The sequence below is a fragment of the Nipponia nippon genome, unplaced genomic scaffold, assembly GCF_047370975.1.
Source record: "Nipponia nippon isolate SJK-2023a ecotype South Korea unplaced genomic scaffold, ASM4737097v1 scaffold_2, whole genome shotgun sequence".
Taxonomy (NCBI): domain Eukaryota; kingdom Metazoa; phylum Chordata; class Aves; order Pelecaniformes; family Threskiornithidae; genus Nipponia; species Nipponia nippon.
In genome coordinates, this window is record NW_028262336.1 from 70,133,453 (window position 1) to 70,156,483 (window position 23,031).

The window sequence follows — 23,031 nt, forward strand, 5'->3', positions numbered from 1 at the left end:
TTTAAAATAAATAATTTCAAAATAGTTACTTACTGAAATGATTGTATTTAAAGAAAGATCTAAGAATCTGATGTTGCACTAGTTGACCTTGCACAGCCATAGCATCTTTGGTATTATTCTCTTAAATCAGCCTAATGTGCTATTTGTAAATTTATGCACCAAACATCCCTATTTTGATACATGTATTTCGAGATTACACCGTTCAAAAATGTTTTGTACTGTTGTTCCAAAATATAAATGCATTCTACATTTTTGTTTTGATCTGTGTGCAGATGTAGATTTTTTTTAGATATATAAAACACAAACACAACACATATACATATACATATACATATACATATACATATACATATAATTTTATATAAGAAAATCAAAGATCATCCTGGGATACATAGCAAAAAGCTTACAGGAATAACAGCCATAAGATTAAGTCTTACATAATTAAATGGAAGAATAAAAATAAGTTTACTGCCCAGGCTATGTTCTCATATGAACACACAGTTGCATACACCTTAGTGACGGAATGCCTTACGCAGCTCTAAGTTGAGATACAAAGTACTCTGACATAAACTGGGGGAAAATAAGTGCACAAAAATACAAGCCAAACGCATAAGTCTACAATTAAAGCTACAGTGGCATATGAGATATTTAACTCAACGTACTCTGTCAAATGAGACTATCCCACATACAAAATTGCACTTAAGGCACAAATTTAATAATTTTATTGAAGTGTAATTTCTTAGAGCATTAACATATATACAACATTTTAGCATATTGATTTTGGGAAGAAACAAAAGTTTAATTTATTGAGTTATCGATGAATTGCTAAATTCTGAATATTTGGGAACATACAGCCTTTCTCCTTAGTGCAGTCATATAAATACCAGTTTAGAAAACTCTAGCTCTGCAATACTTTTTAACATAGCTGGTACTTCAAAGCAAAACTTATGGCATTTACAACTGAATACACATGCAGTCAAAATGAATTTCTTTCTATTCTTAACTCCAAAAACACAAACTTCAAAAAGTTTAGAAAAGAAGTATATTACAGCAATCTGCTTCTGTAGTAGGAGTATGGCATAGTAACCATATATCTGCTGTATGTAAGGACTAGTTAACTAATTTGCTTGCTTTCTTATTTTTATTCTTTCTTTCCTTTTTTTTTTTTGCATACTATATATAATTCTTTAAATTCAAACTCATAAAAAACTGTTGATGAGATTCAGCTTCAGAGGAACAGTTTTTGACTCATAATATTTCAAAAAACACATTTGTGGAAACTTTGCCTTATTAAATCTTATTAATATAGGGGTCTGGCACAGTCATTATTGAGTTGTCATCATAGTCTACAGGATATAAATCTAAAATGAATGCCTCCAGTACAAAGAGAATTCTTTATTAAAACCACCTTTCTTTAAGACTATATTACCTCGATATGTGATTTTTGCTTGAGCAGGGCTTCCTTTTATGTCACCATGGTTGGTCAACTGCCTGCTTGTGTTGCATCAGTAGTAGAGCTATTAGAGAATGTAGAAAGCAGCCTGACAAGATGACCTTTTAAAGAAAAGCTTGTCCAACCAGTGATCACAGGAAGATCTTCATTAAAGTGAATGAAGTATCTCCCTATTTTTTTTCAAAACTTGAGGAGTGAAATATCCTAGGGTGATTCAGTTTCCTTATCTTTGATAGCTCCTTACTTAATAGTCTAAGTCTGCTTCTGTATGTATCCCAAGCAGATAATGCTAAGAAGAACTAGCAAATTGTTACTTCCATGTCTAGTCATCATCTTACTGTTTGATGTTATTTTTGAAAAATTCTCTACAACATTTAAAATGTGCTGCTGCAGGTAGCTAAAGACAGTGTATGATGACATTAATCAGTTTTATCAGGGGTCTCTGCTTAATAGGCATGAGATATACAGAATATACCTGTAAACAGATATAGCTGTAATTAGACAGCAGTACCAAATACATATTTCAGATCCTATTATCCAAAATATGAATATCGGCAGGTTAAAGCTGACTTTCAGGGACACCCAATATGTATAGAAAGTTACCAGTTAATATGCTTCCACTGATGCTGGTCATCAATGCATACATATTGCACTCTTAACAAATCTCCTGATTCAAAGTAGACACTATCTTATGTGTCCAGTGCCTCTAGGCTGTCATTTTAACACAACATTTTTACAGTTTGCTTATAAGAATCTACTCAAGAATTTTCAATGCATGAGCAAATGTATGAGGAATCTTTTATGCTGTCTTCCTTCAGCTCAAGGAAGTTGCCATCTGCCTCAGTCATGCAGGAGAAGAGTTCAACTAACAGCAGCTGATGTAAATTCCAGAGATGTTGAGCCAACATTTCCAAAACCGTGGCTATGCCAGTAATCAGCTAGCTAGAAACAATCATTAGGTGCCATGTTTCTAGTTAGCAACAACTTGATGGGTATTATTTTTCCCCCTTTAAATAGCAGAATATACAGGGCTCCATCCTCTTTCAAAATAAAAAAATTATGTACTTAATTTAAAGAAAATTGATAAGCTTATCCTTTAGATAAATTTGCCCAGCACTACTAATAAAAATACAATATGACACAAGAATAGATTGTATACATCCTAATTTGGAAAGAAAGCAATCTGTCTTTAACACCTTGTTTCTTGAATAACTTGATCTGCTGAAGCAAAACAAGAAATTTCCTCAAGCTGTACTCAGTTCATGACTGCTTTACATTTCTTACTACAACAGGCAGACTGAAGTGATCTTTTCCAATTCTCAAGAATACACTTTTCCACTGGAATAAATGCTTTGCCTGTTGTCTTCACTGTATCTATTTGTGATCATTTGTGCTGTGAATAAAAGTGCAGGGAAGGTTGTGTTGCTAAGCTGCCAGAAATTACATCACAGTTAGACAAAAGACTTGGTGAAAAAAAGAGGGCTAGTGGGAGAAAACCAAACATTTTCACAGGTGACCTGGCTAAAGATTTAGTTTAGAAAAGACTTTTTTTCTTTGGAAGAAATTGAAGAGAAAAAAGACAAGAAGCAAAGACTTTTTTTATTATTTGAAAAAGATCAGAGAAAGTACTTCAGGAAAATTATCTGGAAACATATCATAAAGTATGTCAGAATGGATATCTAAATAAAAACAGATTGGAAGAAAAATAGTTATAATTATAATATAGAAAAAAAGAGCCATGCTGAAAATGGAAGTAAGTTCATAGATCCAGGCTCTAAGAACTCTAACAGCGTATTTGAAGAGCAAAATAATACTCCTCTTGCCACTCAGTGTGATCTTTGTTTTAAGCTCACATTAAACTGGTGTCTTTGAAAAGAGACAATAAAAGAATTGTGGATTCTTAGGGGGATTTTTTAAATTACTATTAATATTATAATTATAATATTAACTTATAACTTATTATATAATTATAATATAAATTATAACTTAGGTTAAAAACCTGTCTTTACTCTGAAGAACACTTTTGATGACTCATATCTGTCTTACAGTTTAATTTGCCAGAATTAATGTTTGGCCAGGTGTGATCTCTGCCCAAACATGGCTTTTTAATATAGCTTTCTGTTCGTCCTTCTTCCACTCCTTCCTTTACCCCAAGGTGCTGAGTGAAATGGCACTGAGATAAACTTAATTATTTAAAGAAAGATTCTCTACAATTTTTTTTTTCTTCAAGCTGTAAAGAATTAATTTTTCAAATAGTAATGCACAAATCACATTTGTGTGCTTTTTAAATGGATAATTATTTTCATTCTGTTTTTTAAAGAAGAATTTAGCCTAAAAATATTGAGGATTATATTATGAATACTGAAATCTCAGTTATGTAGGTAGTTATTGGAAACACTGAGATACGAATCTTTAGATTATTTTGTATATTAACAGTCACGAAGAACTCTTGAGTTACAGTTCATTTCATCCTCATATATGTGTTCTAAAATTGATCAGATGAGTTGTTTCTATTGCTCTTGACTCCTTATAAAGAGTATTAATAACTCGGCAGTGTACGCTCACAGATTTATTGCAGAAATGAAACCCACCACTACTTCTGCAATAAAAAAAAATATTACAGAAAATCACTTGCAATGCTAGAAAATAAGAACAACTTCTAAGTCCATAAAGTTCCAGTTTCTTTAAAACTATACAGTAGATCCAGTGTGAGGTAAAAATGAGTCTTTCCCTGTTCTTCCCCCGTATTTGATGTCAAAAGCCATCCTGAATTCCCAATTTTCCATTTTTTCTGTGATGTATGTAGATAGTTTAGATGCCACCTGATTTTTTATCCTTTCCTCATTCTTGCAATACAATTAAATCAGAAACTCTTGCAGATATTTGCAAATGATTTGCCTCTACTTAAAATAATAATTTTGATTACAGTTATAATAATTATAATTATATAGGGAATAATTGTCCCCTTACATCCAGTTACTCTTTTTTCATTAGTCCTACTGTAAATGGTGCAGATTTCAGGACAACTAGTTAACATCATCTCAAAATCTCCAAAACTTTCCAAGTTATTTTTTACAAAATTTAAAGTATTGCAAAGAGTTCTGCATCTTTAGTCAAAATGAATGGTATAATTGTCTAATAAAAAATAATATTTTTTGTTCTTGCTTAGCGTTTGCTGCCTAAACATGGAAGTCTATATTCTAGCTGAGGAAATGGCACAGTTATGTCAAAGCCTTCCAAACATAAGAGCTCTAAACTTTTTTTTTTTAGTTTTACTAGTGGTTTGCTTAACGTAATGAAGTCACAGAATCTGAGCATAAGAAATGTGAAAAGTAGATCAATACCAAATAATTGATAGTTATATATTGTAATCTAGACATTCAGGTTTTTTTTTTTTTTTTTTTTGCTAAACCACATTCCGAGTGGAGGTTCATTGGAACCACTTTACACTGTGGAGTTGAAGTTCTCTGGAAGAAGAGAAACAATGGTTGCACCAGCATACAAATTTGATATAACTCTTGATCTACCTGTCAGTTTTCAAGCACAGTAAGGCTGAGTCCAAGTTTCATAGAATCATAGAATGCTTTGGGATGGAAGGGACCTTTAGAGATCATCTAGTCTAACTCCCCTGCAATGAGCAGGGACATCTTCAACTAGATCAGGTTACTCAGAGCCCCATCCAGCCTGTCCTTGAATGTTTCCAAGGATGGGGCATCTCTGGGCTCTCTGGGCAACCCCTTCCAGTGTTTCACCACCCTCATTGTGAAAATAGTTTAAGCATCTATAGGTAAGTTTAAGTCTATCAACTTTGCAGATGATTTTGGGGAACTAACAAAAATGTAAGATGAATGAAATATAGTTTGTGCTGATAGCTTAAACCAAGGCAACCAACAAAGGCAACCATTCTGGCTGTCTCTTCTAAAATTTGCAAAGGCAGAGGTATTACCATTAGAGATAATACCATCAACTTTCCGAACAATTCCAAGTAATAAGTTTCAAGAACCTTTAGATTAAATTTATATGAAGTACCTCTTTGCCTTATGTTTCTTTTCACTTAGATTGTTTTTGATACCACAATATTAAGACCTTGGAAATGATTTCACAAGACATTTCAAGGAGGCACATGGAATGTTTATAAATGTAACAATTGCTTAATTTTTGTGGCCAGTCTTTACAAATTTCAATGGCAGTCTAGTAAGAATGAATGCTACGTTTCTGTGGTTGATGGGGTAGTTCTTATAGAGGAGACTGAAGGTGCATATAGTTTTTACATTTTCTGGTCCACTTCAGACAGATAGCTGAGGAGAAAATAGTAGTGTATAAATGTAAATTTAGAAATAGGTAGACGAAAAAAAAATCCCACCCCACACACAGAAGTTCTTGCTACTTTTCACATCCACACATACCTATGTAGAGTGCTTTACTCTTGGAATTGATTCTGGTGGAGAAGAACTCAAGATGTCAAACAAAAAGTTACAAGTCAGTTAAATACATTAATGGATGTAAACCAGATGAAAAGTCATTTACTTTTTGTAAATTTCAATTTCTTTTTTTAAAACTCAGACACTGTACATGAATTTGTATTTGGATTTCTTTTGGGATGGACTACTTCAAAGGCCATTAGTAAGTAAGATTTTTGGTCTTGGTCTTTATGTCATTTAGTTTGCTTCAGTAAGAGGTAATCACCTACACAGCATGCAAAGTCCCCTTTTAAGTACCGCAGACTGGCTTCAGTCTGGATGATTTCAATAATTGTAAAGATTTTTCTGTGAAGTTTACTATTCATCCCATTTCCTGTAACTGTGTCTTGTTACATCTCAGCAACTTTCCTGGTCTTTTGTCTATATGAAATTTGAATTGTCACTATCCTTGGAATTTTGTTCTTGGGATTTACTTACACTGCTGACAGGGGAAATTTTCCTACCCTTCTCCCAGCACTCCAGTGGAGGGCCAGAAAAATTTCTTTTTTTGATTGGGCATAGAATCCAGGAAAATGGGAAAGGATGCCCACCCTTTCACATTTATGGGTCTTTAAAGATTAGAATACTTCTCCAGTGCTTTTGCATAGCTACTGGACTCAACCCCCTGTCAGCAGAAGTATTACAGAAAACAGCCTACCATTAGTTGACTCCTCCCTATTAGCTGTACAGTTGCAGCTGCAGAAAGGAATCTGCAAACTTTACTGCTTTTTGAAACAGCATTAACTTTTGAACAAACATCTGCATTAGCAACCTCAGGATCAGCCACAGGTGACTATGATGTGGAAAGCCACATGTCCTCAATTCCAATGGTATGCCTTCTCTCCCCACAAATTTTAAGACTGTCCTTAAGACACTGAGCTCCAACTGAGAGATTTCCAAATGGTCCCACACAAAGAAACAGATACGGTGAAGGTAGTGCTTTTCTACTTCCTTCTCAATTTATGCTTATGTGGCTTTTCAACTTCAGGTCCTCCAATAAATGGTGGAAAAATTTTAGCTCAAGGACATCACTCTGTCTTTACATCATTGTTTAATATACTGAGCAAGGATATCCTCCGAAAAAAAAATGTTTTAGAGATCTGACAACAAAAGGCTGCATAGCACAAGCAACCTCAGTTCTGCCAGTTAGAAAGCATTCGGACTTCCATCAAGCCCTTTCTATTTTTATGGCTCTCTGCATTCTGACTACTAAGTAAAACCAGGATTCTTTCAAATTCCTGGGCATTTTGCCACCACTTTGGGCCATGGGGCCAATAAAAATCATTAGCAATACATAAATTTTATCCAGTGGGCTTTCCTGAACATGTGCAAATGTTCATAAGGTTACAGAACAGGAATCCACATGCTGTATCTTACATGCTTGGAATGCATTGAGTTTAATGAGTTTAGAATAAGTTCATATGAATATCCTGACATTTTTATGTCAAATTAGGACACATCTGGTTCAAGTACCACAATAAGAATTCTGATTAAATAAACAGATTGCTATTATATTCCAGCAGATAAAATCAATCACCGTAAAAAGCACCGCTTTTTCATCTTTACTGTATTATGATAACACTAAGCTACAATATTCATGAAATATCCAGATTTTTGTAGATGGAAATTTGCCTTCTTAAAATAGACAGTTTCCATCTTTAGCAGCGTTAACATTTCTTGTAGGAAAGCAAGACACTTGCGATATTTGGGGGGCTGAAATCTTGTATTCAGTAAAAATATTTTTATGGGATATTTTGGACCAAATTTAGCACAGATATAACTTCCTTTCTTAACATGACTAATTTACCTGACTTATTCAGTAAGAAGTACATACTATTGTTTAACTATAAATTTGATAAAGCTGCAAAAAAATGCCCTATTTTTGGCTTGTCCTTGCACTGTTTTGAATAAGCAAGATAACTAATGTTTTGTTTCGTTTTTTCACTTGTTATTTTATAGAATAGTGTCAAAAAGAAACATAATTTTAATGTGAAAGTAAAAACAGCAGAAGCAATCTGTAAACTTTTAAAAATACCAATACCTTAGCAGCACCCAAACTACTAACATGTAAATATGTTGGATCTGATAAATATGACACAACAGAATTCTGCACACATTGCTTTATAATGATATTCTTTTACTGAAAATCATGCAATAACAAAACTGAGCATTTAAACATCCTATAACACATTTTGAGAGTACATGTCAAAATCATTTCATAGTTTTTTTTGGAGTTAAAAGGAACTGAAACTGAGCTTTTCTATAATTACATTTTGTGGTGGCTCCAGCTCTCCACCTATACACCCACTCCAAAACTATTCCTTTCTTTGGGCTATTAGCTTTTGAAAAAAGTAGGACATTACTGTACACGGAAGCATTGAGGCAGAGCTCTCCTGCAACAGAGATGAAAACTAACCACTAAAATTATTTTGCCGAAGAGTTATAATTACTAGGATGATACTAAAATGATTATCAGTGAAAGCATATTTTAGCATCAGTAGATGTCAAAAAAAACCCAACCAAAAAACCCTCAAATCAGTCAATTCCTCCCACTCCCCAAGATCCAACAAAAATAGTAATGAAAACCACTGTTGCTGAGATGTCAAAACCCCAGCAACAGTAGAAAAGGATTAAAAATAAAAGTATAAAATAATTTTTTATTTTCAGACATTTGATTTGGCCTGAGGAGATTCTTAATTTTTTATATGTCATGATCTCAAGTTATCACTGAAAATTTTGGACCTTAGGCTGATTCCAAATGGCTGTAGAGGAAATGTGCTGCATTTGTGTTCCTCTCATCTTAAGTCATCGTGATCTAAGTTTTCTAAGGTGTACACTGGTGTAAAAACACAGTGTCCTTGTAAAATGTAAGCATTTTTCTTGCATTCTATAACAATATTTAACCTGACTAGATTTTCAGAATAATTTGGCTATATATCCTGTTTCTTTCAGTTGTTACTAACACCTTTCTTAATTTATTGTGTAGTTTTCAACAGTGTAAGAGTGATTTAAAAAAATAGCATATATAATTTAGTTTTGCTAACATATACAGTATGCTAGGCATTTTTATAAAAATAAGGCAAAACAAAGGTGAAAAAACTTGAGCGTTGACTGGATAACATTCAAAGTACAGCTCTGATAACAAGTACATTTAATAAATTAATTTTTATTCATTTTTGAATAAAGCAATATTTTCATCTTTTTTTTCTCAGATAATTCCATATTTAAGATGTGTAGAAATATTGTCAACTAGCCATCTAAGCATGAGAAGCACAGAGCACAATTTTAGACAAACCTGAGTGACCATATTCTGTGAAAGTGACACTATCTGCAGTGGGAAACAAAAAAATGTAATGTATTGATGGATCAACCTTGGTAAGCATGGAAAATTTAGATTCATTTCTTTATTTGTTCATCAGTTGTTTACTTAAAATAGCGTTCAACCTGATTGCTTTCAAAAGCTGTTCACTTCAACTTTTTACTTGATTATTCATTTTGTGCCCATTTTTTATGGTTAAAATGGTAGTCATTCAAGTCTAATGTAAATCAAATTAGATGATCCAAGCTTTAATAAAGAGGAATAATGTTTTAAAAATCGTTGATTTTTTGGAAACATCTGTGGGATTATCAAGTAAATCATATATATATATTTTTAATAGCAATATTTTAAATAATCTTAAAAATATATTTTTACTATTACATGTTACAGGAGTTTCCAAAAGGAAGAGAAAGGGTGTCTTTTTTATTATAAGTCTATAGCAACATTGAGATACTCCATCATTTCTCTAAGGAAGAATATAGGGAACATTTTTAGAACACAAACAGGACAGAATGTGTATTTAATGGATATGTATATTAATGTATACATATATGTGTGTGTATCTGTATGCACACACATATAATATTTTTTAATTCTTTTTCTTCTGTCTCCCATTTTCCTCCATCTGGTAATTAAACATACCAGAGTTTCATGTTGACTGATGATGTGTTGGACTAACCATTTCATGCCTTGCAGCAGCACTTGCTCACAGTACAACCTGACTCATTTATGAGGTTACTTATGTAAGTTTTCAATAATACTAGTAATGTGTAGTGACCTAAAAAGTGCTGGCAAGCATCAAAATGGAGTAGAAAGAATGCTCTGAATTGTCACTTACCATCCCTTATATGTAATTATCTTTTATTACATTAGCAGAGTAATTTAATTGTTGTGGATGTTGGTACGTGTAATCGCATAAACTGTAGATCAATACAAACTTTCACTTTTACTCCAGATTTTGGAAATGGAGTCGCTAAGGTACACAAGAACATTTTGCCAATGAAACCAACAGCAGATGGGTGTTGTAAACAGCGGGTAACACTAAGACCTAAAATCACCTGATAGAGGGAAACTAGCCCTCAGCTAGCTCTCAGCTCCAGAGACACACCAGCTTAGGTGTCCTATCGGAAGCATCCTTCACAGGACTCTCTACTGTGCCTCTGTCACGTGCATCATTGAAGTAAGTTCTTTGCACTCTACTGCATTAAGTAAAAGGATAGTATCAGTTACCATTGATCATTCACATCTCTTGAATATGTATTTTGTCTTATAATCAGAATAATGCACACCCATTTTATTTTGGTTTGTGGGGTTTTTTTACCACAGATTAAATATAACCAGGCCTCCATTGGTTTTACCTACCCAAATTTCATTGTTTCACGGTTGCTAATTAACTTTCAGCTATTAATATGAAAGTTACATAATAGCTAGTTCTGACCTTAGCTTATTCATGACATATTTTCTTCAGAAGTAAAAGACAAATTGCTAAAAATTTTGTCTTTTTAACATTTAGTTATTAATTTCAATTCACTTTAGTTTTAAAGTGGGAAAGTCTGGATTTGTTTTTTTCAACTAGAGAAAAATAAAAAAAAAATGAAAAGTTCTGATATCCAGATATAATAATGATTTTGTCTTTTTCAAGGTTTATAATTAATGTTAAATCTAAATAACTGACGTAAAAATATTTATCATTATATTTCAGTTTATTTCAGTGGACTTCTTATGTTTTGTATTTCTTTCATTTCTACACAGAAAACTTTGGGATTTTTTTTTACTTCTCCCAGTTCAGATGAGGATAAGTGTATGGAAAATCAGGGGACAAGTTCTGACAAACGTAATAATTAATCTTGGAAAGCTGTAACACACTTTAAGCACTTTATCACCAGTAGCACACAATCTCTGCTATCAGTATTCCTGTGCATACCTGGCACAAGCTACTCCACAACATTTTTTCACTTTCAAAAGAAAGCATTACTCGACCCTAATCTAACTGGTATGGTGGCGGTTGAATGTTGCTGTTTTGTATACAGAGCTGTCCTTTTTGCCAGACTTTACAAACTTCCCGTCAATGGAGCCTTCTAATAAAAGTGTTTCGTAAAACCTGTAACATCATTGAGGTTTGAATTTCCTTTAACTAAAACCAAAGAAAGAGTCTTAGGTACCTGCTTTGGAGAAACATTTGGAAAAAATAGTAAGAAGCAGCACTGGTGATTATAAACATCTGTCCTCCCATACTGTTTTAGGCCCACAGACCATTTTGAAATCACTCTGACTGGTTTATTTTAAGTGGTTAATACAGCAGCGTTTAAGAAAAATATCTATGGGATTTATTATATGGAACATTTATTGTAAAGAGAGTAACTGCTACTGTATGAAGGATAGGTTTGTCTTTTGCCTTCCTTCCCTGGTGATAATTTTTTTGTAGTGTACTTTTATGAGAACAACTTACTGACAAAGCTGTGTTTTAATTATATATATATATATATATCTTGTGAACACTGTTAAGCATCAAAAAGACACCTCTATGTCTTTTACTTTTTTCTTTTTTCTTCTGAATACTGGAACATGGAGCTGCAGAATTGTTCGTATAAATAGCATAAATTACACAGCCATGCTCTCTTGGGAAAATAAAATATTTCTCATCTGCTGAATAAAATACCTTTTTCACTTTCAAAGCTATGCAGAACTGCCATATTTTATACATTAGAGAATGTTTATACAAGTATGCTTTAGGAAAAAAATATCTGGATGAACAGACTTTATCAGGTGTCAAAACGCATCTGTTGATAAATGGCTTTGTATGTGTTTTGAATTAACATTAATCATGAAAAGAAAATATGCCTTCTTAATCCAACCTTCTAGAATAATCATCCATTTAAACAGAATATAAATTAAATAGAATACATTTGTAAGGCGGGTATTCCAAAATTTTATTACAGGAATAAGCCTGGAACAAGTAGGATTACAACTACAAAAATGACAGATATTTCACTTATTCTTAAAAGCCTACATATTGTTTAAATTTCAGCTACTCTATTTATTGGATTAATGTTAATTTTATGTTGTAAATGGAATCCTTTCTCTCTGCCAAAGTGAAACAACTGTGTAACACATTAAGTATTATTGTTCATAAATAATAATAACAGGCTCCTGCTCTGTCTTACAGCTATGTGCAGCTCTGCTATGTACCTTTTAAAAGTGGCATTTTTTAAGCAATAGAAGTATTATTTGATCATAAAACACAGAGCAAAGAGGAAAAAAAATACCAACTCTAAAAAGAATGCAACATTAATGACTGGATGATAGATCTATGTGTACTTCTCTGTTAATTAATTTGTAAATTCATTAAACATACATTTTTGAGATGTGTTAAAGTCATAGAAAATGAGGCTGAAAAACTTCCCAACCACTTCAGGAATTAATCTGTGGAAATTCCCTCCTGAAGAGAGGGTCACTATGTCTAAACTGTTTTTGACAGATGTTTATCTAACCTGTTCTTAAAAGCATCTAAAGATAGAGATTCCACACCCTGCCAGAGCAATCAGTTATGTTGCTTAAATATCCTCACAGCTGGAAAATTTTTCCTAATGTCTACGTTAGATCTCCTTCAATGCAATTTAACCTATTTCTTTTTTCCTCTCCCCTTGGAGAACAGTTTATTTATTCTTCTCTGCCATAATCTTCCATAAATTTGAAGGCTGTTATTTTGTCTCCCTTTAGTTTTCAGTTCTTCAGATTAAACTAGCTGAATTCCTCAGACTTTCCTCACAGGCAGATGTTTTCTAGATTTCTGGCCATTGTTGTAACTCTCTTCCAGACTGTGTCACACTGGTCCAAATCTTTGTTTAAATGTGAAGTTCAAAACCAGGCAAATTATTCAGCTGAGATCTCATGATGAATAGACAGGAAGGATTTGCGGAAATGTCTAATTTATGCTTATATTCATACTCTCTGGTATATTATTCCAAGAGCAGGACAGGTATAATATGTGTATTGGAAGTGACGATTAGTCAGCTGGTACCCATGAAAATAAGACATGGAGACTAAGGACTGGATTCATCAGCCCTTAAAAATTAGATGCCTTGCTATTAAGACTACCTCTGCAGGCTGAGGAGCAAGCAGCCATTCTAAATGTAGCAAAGGTAGCACTTCATCTGCAGGTTAGGTCAGCAATAGCCCATGCGAGAGGGCTGAATTATTTCCCATTCAAGCCTGAAGAAGAACTGCTTTTGGCCTGAGAACATAATCCTCACTCATTATATTCCCACTTGACCCTGGGAAATCTCCCTCTTTCCTTTAGGCTGGTGCCCAGTGTGATCAGCATGAGCTGAGTGTAAGGAAGGGAGCACCTCCACCTCACCTTTCGTCAGCCAGCTGCTGGGATTCACCTCTGCCTTTTGCTGCTCCATGTCCCTGTGTCTGTGGATTCAGCACAGTTACTTCATATGCATACTTAGTAGCTACGCCACAGATTTCAACTCAATACGCAATGTAAAATACCTAGTAGTGCTGTGACAGTTTAGTCATTTATCTTCCTGGCCTTTTAAACAATTAACAGATAGTTAATCTGGCTTGTATATACAAAAACGTTTTTCATTCTAAAATATACACTATTCACGCTCCATGAGAAGCGCATGTTTGCCTTTACTAAAATAATAAAACCAAAAGTCTGTTTATAAAGTGAGATTAAATCCATTTTCTACTTCACATAAACACAGAGGCTTTGTCGTCCAAATCCCTTGCTGGTATACTCCAATGTGGTATATCCCTTGCTCTCTTGACTTAAGCGGAGGCTTTGATTTTTTTTTGTCTTGAATTGAGATTCTTTGAGATGGTGCTGATTTTATTATATTTTACTCTATGTTTCTAATGCACAGTCCTTACTGAATTATCTGTTTCTTTTCCCTCACAGGACCTCGGCTGATCTTTAATCTCCCTCAGAAGTAGCTCTTGCTGTCTCAAAACAAACAGATCTGACATTTTGCAAATACGTTGTTCTAATCCACTAGTTCCCTAACTAATATCAGTTGTTGAACAGAGTTGATTAACAGCTCTGCATGGAGCCGCTGCTTGTTTGCAGAGCTGTCAGCTCCTGGCTACACCAGTGTATAGCAGAAATGGACTTAAAGTCAACAGTATTGTCACACTGAAGATAGGGAAACATGCCTAGATCAATTTAACTTGCAAACAATTTTTTTAAGGATTTTGTAATGTCAACCTGTTTATTTTCAGTGACAAATTACAACCAAAAGTAGGGAAAAAAGAAAAATAGTTATAAGTTTAGTCTCAATCTAGTGGCACAGAAAAGGAAACCTTAGAAAATTTGACAACTCTGACATCCCTGGAAAAATGCTTAAATCTTATATAATGATGTTATAACATAGAAGGTAATAATATCAGCTCAGCTTAATGATGTAGCACAAGATCATTATTTAAAACCTATCAAAACTACTCAGGTTCTTCTTCATTAGTTTAAGCTATGTCTATATTTGTAGACCAATTTAAATAAAGAATGATATATGCTTTTTGATTTACATCCACCAGTTCAAAACCCCTTTTCATTCAATTCAGAAATGATAGCTCACATATATATGCACATGTATTTGTGTGTGTATATGCTCATGTATACCTGCTGGCTTTTGATAACAGGACAATTTAAGGCCAGGTATGTGAATTAGAAAAAAATTACTTCTGACAGCATGAGCTCAAGAAAAACATCTGTCTCAGAACCAGGAAATATCAATGATTTACAGTTCCAGCATCACATTGTGATATGTTGTTTCATTTTACAGTAATTTACAGCATTTAATGTTGTACATAGATTATCTTATGATGATGTATTATACCATAAAATGCAGTAAAAACAAATGCAGACAATGTTGGATTTATATGAAAGTTTGAACCGTGAGATTCATGTAGAAGAGGAAGGCAAGCGTCAAAATAGCTCTTTGGGTTTGGGAAAAAAACATTGTTTACAGAAATAATACTTTACACACTCTTCACTGTCTTACAGTAGGATGAAACTGTGTAACACATACCACCACAAAACTTTCTTTTTCTTTATGTCATTTCTTCTTTGGAAGTTGCACAAACCGAATCTAATGAATTATAGAATAAATTTAATAATGTCTTGTTCTTGTAGTAGTTTCTGAGACATGACACTTTTCTACTACTGAATGCTTGTTTAGATTTCCTGACATTTCCCAGGAAGATAGCAAACTGTCAGGCATTTTCAAGTTTGTCTAGAAAAGTTCACTATACCAGTTACAAGGCAGAAATATCAAAGCTGCTGCATATCTGATGGACAAAAGGCAATTTGCAAACCCTCATAAAAGATTATGTTTCCCTGTCAAAAAGGTCTTGTATACTAGCTGTCTGTGGTCTAGAAAGTAATAATCATGTACAATATGCAGATGAAAACTGATCTTAAATCCTGCAATATCATTTGTACTGCCACTTAAATCTTATTCTAAAGGAACTTAATTATTGAACTTTATCACAGGACATTTTATAGTGTCTTTCTCTTTCTGTATAAAATATTGTATTCTTAAAAATTTTTAAGAAATACTCATTCTTGTCTGCATAATATACCTATCTTTTTATACCTAAAGATATAGATCACACACACACACATTTATATTCTGACACATATTTCTTTCTATTACATTTTGAATTTTAAAATACTCCTAATAACAATACAAAACCTGCTGTTCTCATTCTATAGAAGCAATAGTTCAATGCCAATATTTGCAACAGAATATTTAATAATGTCCATCAAAGTGGTAGCACCTGACCCAGCAAGAAAGGAGTTTACATCTTCTCCAGTGAATAATATCTCACTCTATGAACTTAATTGGAGAATCTGAGCAGATAGGTACTGCTCAATATGAGTAAGTTCCTCACAAGTTAGCCTAAAAGAATTAAAATTAATACTTAGTGCAGTTATTTGAATACACCACTTCATATACTGAGAATGCTGTGCAACAACAATATTTCTAATTTATTTTTTCCAATCCTCCACCAATTTTATCTTTTTAAAAATCTTTTATTTTTCCTTTTTTTTTTTTTTCCCCTAGTGTTTTCACTAGTGTTTTTCTATCAGCTGTTCACTGTGTGTGACTTTTTTGTGATTTGATAATCTCAGTATTAAGCTCTGTATGCTGTAAGGATGTCTCAGAACCATGGTACAGAGAAGTGTGTAATGAAAAATCTAGACTTCATTGTCCTTTGCAGTTAATCCATAGAGTTTAGAAAATGACTTTTCAGTGGAAAGATACTATATATTTTAATATGGAAGATGCATATTCCATCTGGAAAAGTTACTTGATCTACTTATTAACTAAACTGATAGATGAGGACTCTCTCTAGCATGCTACAGATAGGGACAGCTAAAGGATTCTCAGCCATGTACCAAATTAATTTTGTCAGACTGAGCCTGGGTCAGAGGGAAAAGTTTGGGGAAAACGGGATGGAAATATGATGACTTGCTTCACCTATTGCCTTCAGGGAAAAAGGAAAAATATAGCTGGTGGGAAACTGTGGCCCATGTCTATTACTGTCCCTTGCCACTCCAAATATCAGGATGAAAATCCCACTGCCTCACTGCCTAAAGTGGAGGCAATCTTGCATGTAGTGTGTTTAACCTACTTTTTTTTTCAGTATCTGCACTATTTTTATTGGCAATACAAACTCCTGGCTTTCTAGGTTTTGAATTCAGTTGTCTACATTCATTTGCTTTTTCTACATGTTGTGGTTGTGCCTCAAAATTAAAAGGTTTGGGATAATGTGCTTTCATTATTAAATATAATCGTAAGATTGAACTCCCTGATGATTCACTTTAGCAATATTATTAGGTCTGTTGGCTACCATAAAGTGTAGTAGGAATGAACAAATTCAAATTAATTTCTTACTAATTAGCAGCTTTCTATAAAATCACAGCAAGATGTAAGACCATGAATATGGAAAATTGGTTAGGGAAAATACAGGCTGTGTTAAAAATGGCAACATTATAATAGATACTAAAACTAATTATGCTGGGATCTTTGAGACAGTTTAGTTACCTTTCCATCCATTTATGAAAAGCAATCTGACATAAATTCTGTCAGTTGTGGAAACTCTCATTTAAATAACAGGTCATAAAGAGAGTTAGTGCCTAGAATTAGATGATATAAATACTTCCAGGATACTTCTGGACTTAACATAGACATTAAGAGGACCACAAGCCCCTTATGAATGGCACCAAAGTCCTCTTCTAAATTTAATCCTGTCTGGAAAGAAAAGTACACTTGGAAGAAAAGGTTCGGCTGTTTTCTGTTCATGTTACATAGGTTTTTCTATCACCACTTAGAAAACATAATTCTACCAGGTTAGAAGATCGTCTATTATTTGGCTTTCTGGATACCATTTGTTAAATCTGTTCAGTTTTCTGCTATAACAGTAATAGTACCACTACTGACATATTGACCACAGTTGACCACCCAGAACTATATATTTTTAGAAAGTTTTTCCATCACTAAAAACAAATTTAAAATCTCCCACTGGTAATCGTAACTATATCTTCACTAGAATTTAAACAAACTCCTCTTTTAAATATAAACACCATGATAGGAAAGAGTTAAAATGCTTGTCTCATAAATATCCAGAAATATTACATATTAATGTAAACATACAATATCTGATATAGCAGCTTGGCTTTTGGGGCATGTGTGTTTAGAAGGAGAAAATGTATATACTGTCAAATGAAAGTTAAAAGACATTAATACAAGCTTCCTTTATTAACTCTGGAGATTTGTTCTTTTTCACTTTCTGGTTGCCCATTAGCTCTGACTTCCCCCATCAGAATTTCCAAAGACAATTGAGCAATTAGCCTGTGTCTTTGAGGCTAATTACCAACAAAACCCAGCTGACCATTAAAGAACTACATAATCAGGTTTTGGGTACGCAGGAGACAAAAAAAAGTAAAACTAAAAAAGGCTGGACAAGGCAAACTTCCACACTTTAGGTGTATTATGTTCATTCATCTAGTCATAGCATATGTAATATTCCATTAGTTACTCACCCAGGTACAGTTATTCTTACTAATCAGGAGTATGGTGAAGGCACTCCTAATAATTCATTTTTGATGCTGTCCCTGGGTAAAAAATAGTGTTCACATTGACTGATTTAATTTTTCACTGAAAAGAAATTACCTCCCCTCCAAACAGTGACATCTCCCACTCTACTTGGTGCTTGTCAGGCCACACCTGGAATTCTGTGTACAGTTCTGGTCCCTGTTATGCAAAAAAGATTGGACAGGCTGGAGGGGGTCCAGAGAAGGGCCACCAAGATGATTAAGGGTCTGGGAAGCCTGCCGTATGAGGATAGGCTGAGAGAGCTGGGTTTGTTCAGCCTTGAGAAAAGGAGGCTTAGAGGTGATCTCATCATCATGTACCAGTACTTAAAGGGTAGTTACAAAGAAGATGGTGACTCCCTTTTTACAAGGAGTCACATGGTGAGGACAAGGAGTAACGGGTACAAGTTACTCCCAGGAAGATTCCAATTGGACACAAGAGGAAGATTTTTCACAATGAGAACAGTCAGTCATTGGAATAATCTCCCCAGGGAAGTGGTTGACTCCACTACACTGAACGTGTTTAAGACTCAGGTGGACATGGTGCTGGGCCATCTCGTCTAGATTGTGCTCTTGCCTAGAAAGGTTGGACCAGATGATCCTTGAGGTCCCTTCCAACCTGGTATTCTATGATTCTATGATCAAAGAGTCCTTGAAATTGAAAGTGAAATTTTCACATCAAGCATTTGCAAAGGAGCAAAAGAAAACAAGAACTAGAGTGAAATAAGAATGACAGTCATTTTTATTATCTTAAAGCATTTATCCATGACACACATTATTAAAAAGGTTTGAATTGTATGTGACTAAGCAACAAACCAAAAGCCTGATGTTGCATTTTGTATAAATAATTAAGTATCCACAACAGAAGGGGCTCAAACCATATGGTCTACTACCTCTTACCCAAGGCTGCAACTTCATGATCACTTCGATCAAAGCACACACACAAAGTTAGTTTTAACTCAAATCATTTTCCCAAACCACTTCACCCTGCAATCAGGAGAATCCTCAGAAAGCAGGAAGGGGTTGAGGGCTGAACAGACAGCTGAGGCAGAAGGAAAGCTTAAGCCCTGAGCCCCAGCACGGTTGTCCTGACCACAGTGGGAGGTGTTTATCAAATAAGACTGATTGACAAAGATGTCTAACAAGGTACCTAAGAGCATTTCAGAATCTAGGTTCCACAGATATATCTTGAGTCCATATCAGAGTAAGAGTAAGACATGGAGATTTACTGCCACCTTCTTTCTGCAACCCATGCCTTGCTTCCCCTGTAAAGGAAATTACAGATGTGCTTTAGAAGAGAGGTGAAACCAGGTAGTTTTCAGAAGAGAGTTATAGTGCATTTCTGTCTGATGCTTGATCCAGATGCTTGGAAGACTGGGATGTAGGGCACACCACAGAGTAGTTTTGCGTTTCAGTATAAATGAAGCTGAAGCCTGTCACAGAATATGCTGTATTCTATCATAAAGGATACTCTGAGACTGATAGGAAACTTTGGAAGGGATGGTACTCTTCAGTTTGTCATTCTGGAGAGGAATTAAAACCATTGAGTTCCTGAATAAAGAGTGGTTCTAATCCTGTCTCATTTTGTTTTGGATTTTGTTTGGATTAATCCTTACCATTTACCAATCCTAAAATCCTTTCTCTGCAGAATTGATCCAAATTCAAAACTAACATCGTATTTTTGTGATTTACTATTATAAAAAGCTCACTCCTGTCAGTTCTTTGGATTAATCCTTCGCTTACGAAAAGATGTATACAATCTGAAAACATTGCTGTTCATTAGCTTTAGTGTCTGTTTACATTACCAGATGATGTACATGCCTAATTTGCTCCTAGGTCCTGTATGAGTGTTAATTCACTTATAGTTCTGCTTTGGAGTGAACCAACTAGCTCCTGTAAAGCAAAGCCTAGGTATGATTCTCTGGATTATTCTTTCTAAGGAGTTGGCATGAAAGGCCATATGAAAAAAAATTACATGTGATTTGGATATTTTCTATCCCATGCAGTTTTCCAACATTTTCCCGGAAGAGTCTGCATCCTCCAGGAATCCAAAATCCAAGCATAAAATACACATAATCATTTCATTCAGTAAGATCTTCACGCTAATGTTTATGCAACCTTCTTGTCTGCGTAGACTTTGCCTACTATCACACAGTTTGAACTGAAAAAAACCAAATATAGAATGTGGAGGTCATAGAAACACAACATAGTGCTGAAGAAATCCCAGTGCTTAGTGCTATCTGTTGTAGAAAAAATCAGTCCTCTCTGGAGAAGTGGACTGTTCTGCACCATTTAGCTTGTGTGCTTGACATGAAGCTGTAAAGTGCCAAAGAGTAAATTCTCAGCATGGCCTGATATCAGTTCATTAGGTAGTTCTGTCACAATTTGTATACATGTTGTACCTTTGTTCATGTACCTGAGTAGAGAGAGGGTTTTGTTCCTTTGATGAAGGATGATGGAGAGAATACTTCTTCTATTTTGAATTTCTTAACCAGTTGTTTCAGCCTCTGATATCCAAGTAAATAATCAATCCAACAATTCTCTCCCAGACTTTTTGGTCCTGACATAACTGAAAGTTTTATTTTTGTTTCTGTTGCTGTTCTTCCTATTCCCACTTCCTAAATTACTGTTCTTCTTATTCTCACTTCTCTCTTTTTTGTGTTTTTCTTTCTATACTTCACTTGCTATAGTTGGTATATCTTTGTATTGATTTTTATTGTGTCAAGAATATCAGTTTCTTTGTACTTAGATACTTCGTTATACAAGCTTTCATTTTTTTTTTTGCTTGCTCCCACTTTAGCATGATTAAGAACTCCCAAAGACTACTGTCAATGGTTTCCAATTTCTGTTTATTTAAATCAGGGATTTTTATACAGAGGAATAGCAGTACCCTCTTACAAAGTGATGTTGTGTGAATAAATAAATTAATATGAATAAGTGGCTTTATATATTGTCATGGGAAGATATATATTATTCTGGTAGGAAAAGAACCTTATTCTTCATTATTACGATAGTATATGAAGAACTTCTTATTGTGCATTTAAGTGAGATAAATAACATAACAAATACAGTGAGCAACAAAGTAAAACAAAGTTTTATAATGTTATGTGATGCCTCTTATTCTGGATTTTCTAGCATTTTAATGTAACTTGAATGTAATTAAAGTTGCTGAGAAATTACAATTTGTTTTAAAAGTGGGCTTTGAATAGACATACAATTAAGTTACCACAGGCTTTCAGAATTGTCTTGTGTTTCAGAATCACCTAACTGATGAGATGACTAACGCACCTGTGTTTTATTTATCTCCTTTCTCTTTTGATTATGTATCTTCCAGTTTCCCTTCCAAAACTCTGGACGAAATTTCTTCTTGATGGAGGACCAATATAGTCTTTTTTACAAAGAAAAATCAGAAGTCAGGTAACAAAGAGGAAATAATGTTCTGTGAAGACACACACACATGAAAAAACCATTTTTGTCTTGTTAGGCTTTACCACGGCTGGGTTTTGCACAGCCAGAGGCAGAAACAGATGTGATATCTAAGTAAAGAAGAATAGGAGTGCTAAAAAAGCATGGCCAAAAGCAATCAATAGTGGCAGACAGTAGGCTGTATACTGCTTCAGATCTGAAGAGTGTTGGGTGATAAGGGCTATAGATAATCAACCTGTCCATTTCGTTGACTTTTCTGGGAAAAGGGGGGTTTTTTGGCGCTCTTCTTGCAGGAGCACAGATGACAGCTATAAATAAACAGTGTTTTCATGGTTGAAATGTCTGCCAGGCATGATCATATGCAGGCTCTGCTTGAGGTAGCATAATACAGAGCAAAAGGTTGGGGTAGTAAAACAACCTGATGAGAGGTAGCTGTAGCCCCACTTTCTCTTTACACATTCAACCCATACATTCAACCCATATTGGTAATGCATGTGGTTGACGAGCACATGTAGAGCTTGTATTGAATTCAACCTTAACTCATGATCCACCCCTTTCTAAGACCTTATCCACTTATCCTTTTGTCGATTATAGTAATGTTTATGTGAAATCAATAAAAACTGTGTTTTTTAAAAAAATCCCCACAAGTCCTGACCTTACTACAGAGCTGAGAATTCAACATTCAGCTGAGGATGACAGGGCCCACTGTGCAGAGCAACTGGCCAGCTGGTGAGAAATTCCGGCTGTCATCGCAGTGCAGGGAGTTAACATATTTATCAGATACTTGAGATGAAAAAGTGGTAGTTCATGAGGACTTTTTTTTCCCTAAGCCATCTGGTCCTGAGGTGCCTATTACATCTATTATTGAATCATTAAAGTCAATGAGGTGAATAACACGATTAAACTTGTTTACTTGTCATGTAACAGTCGGTTAACAGTGAAATGTAACTTCTACTTTCTGGTTTACTCTGCAATAAAAATACATCTCAGCTCCGCTAAGTGATACCTAAAATTAATGTGAGATAAATATCTTTTAATTTTTAGTCTAATTTTAAAGTACATTAATTCTTTTAACACTGTTCTACATATGACTATTGTATCACAGTCACTGCAAAGACTGCTCCTTATAATTAAAACAATAAAACATAAATAATTGGTGATAAGTACAGATATGTATACTCATCATTTCACTCTACTAATCAGGTAGGTACATATTTATGGAGACCTTGCACAAAATGCAGTTTGCTCATGCAGAACTGTAGGA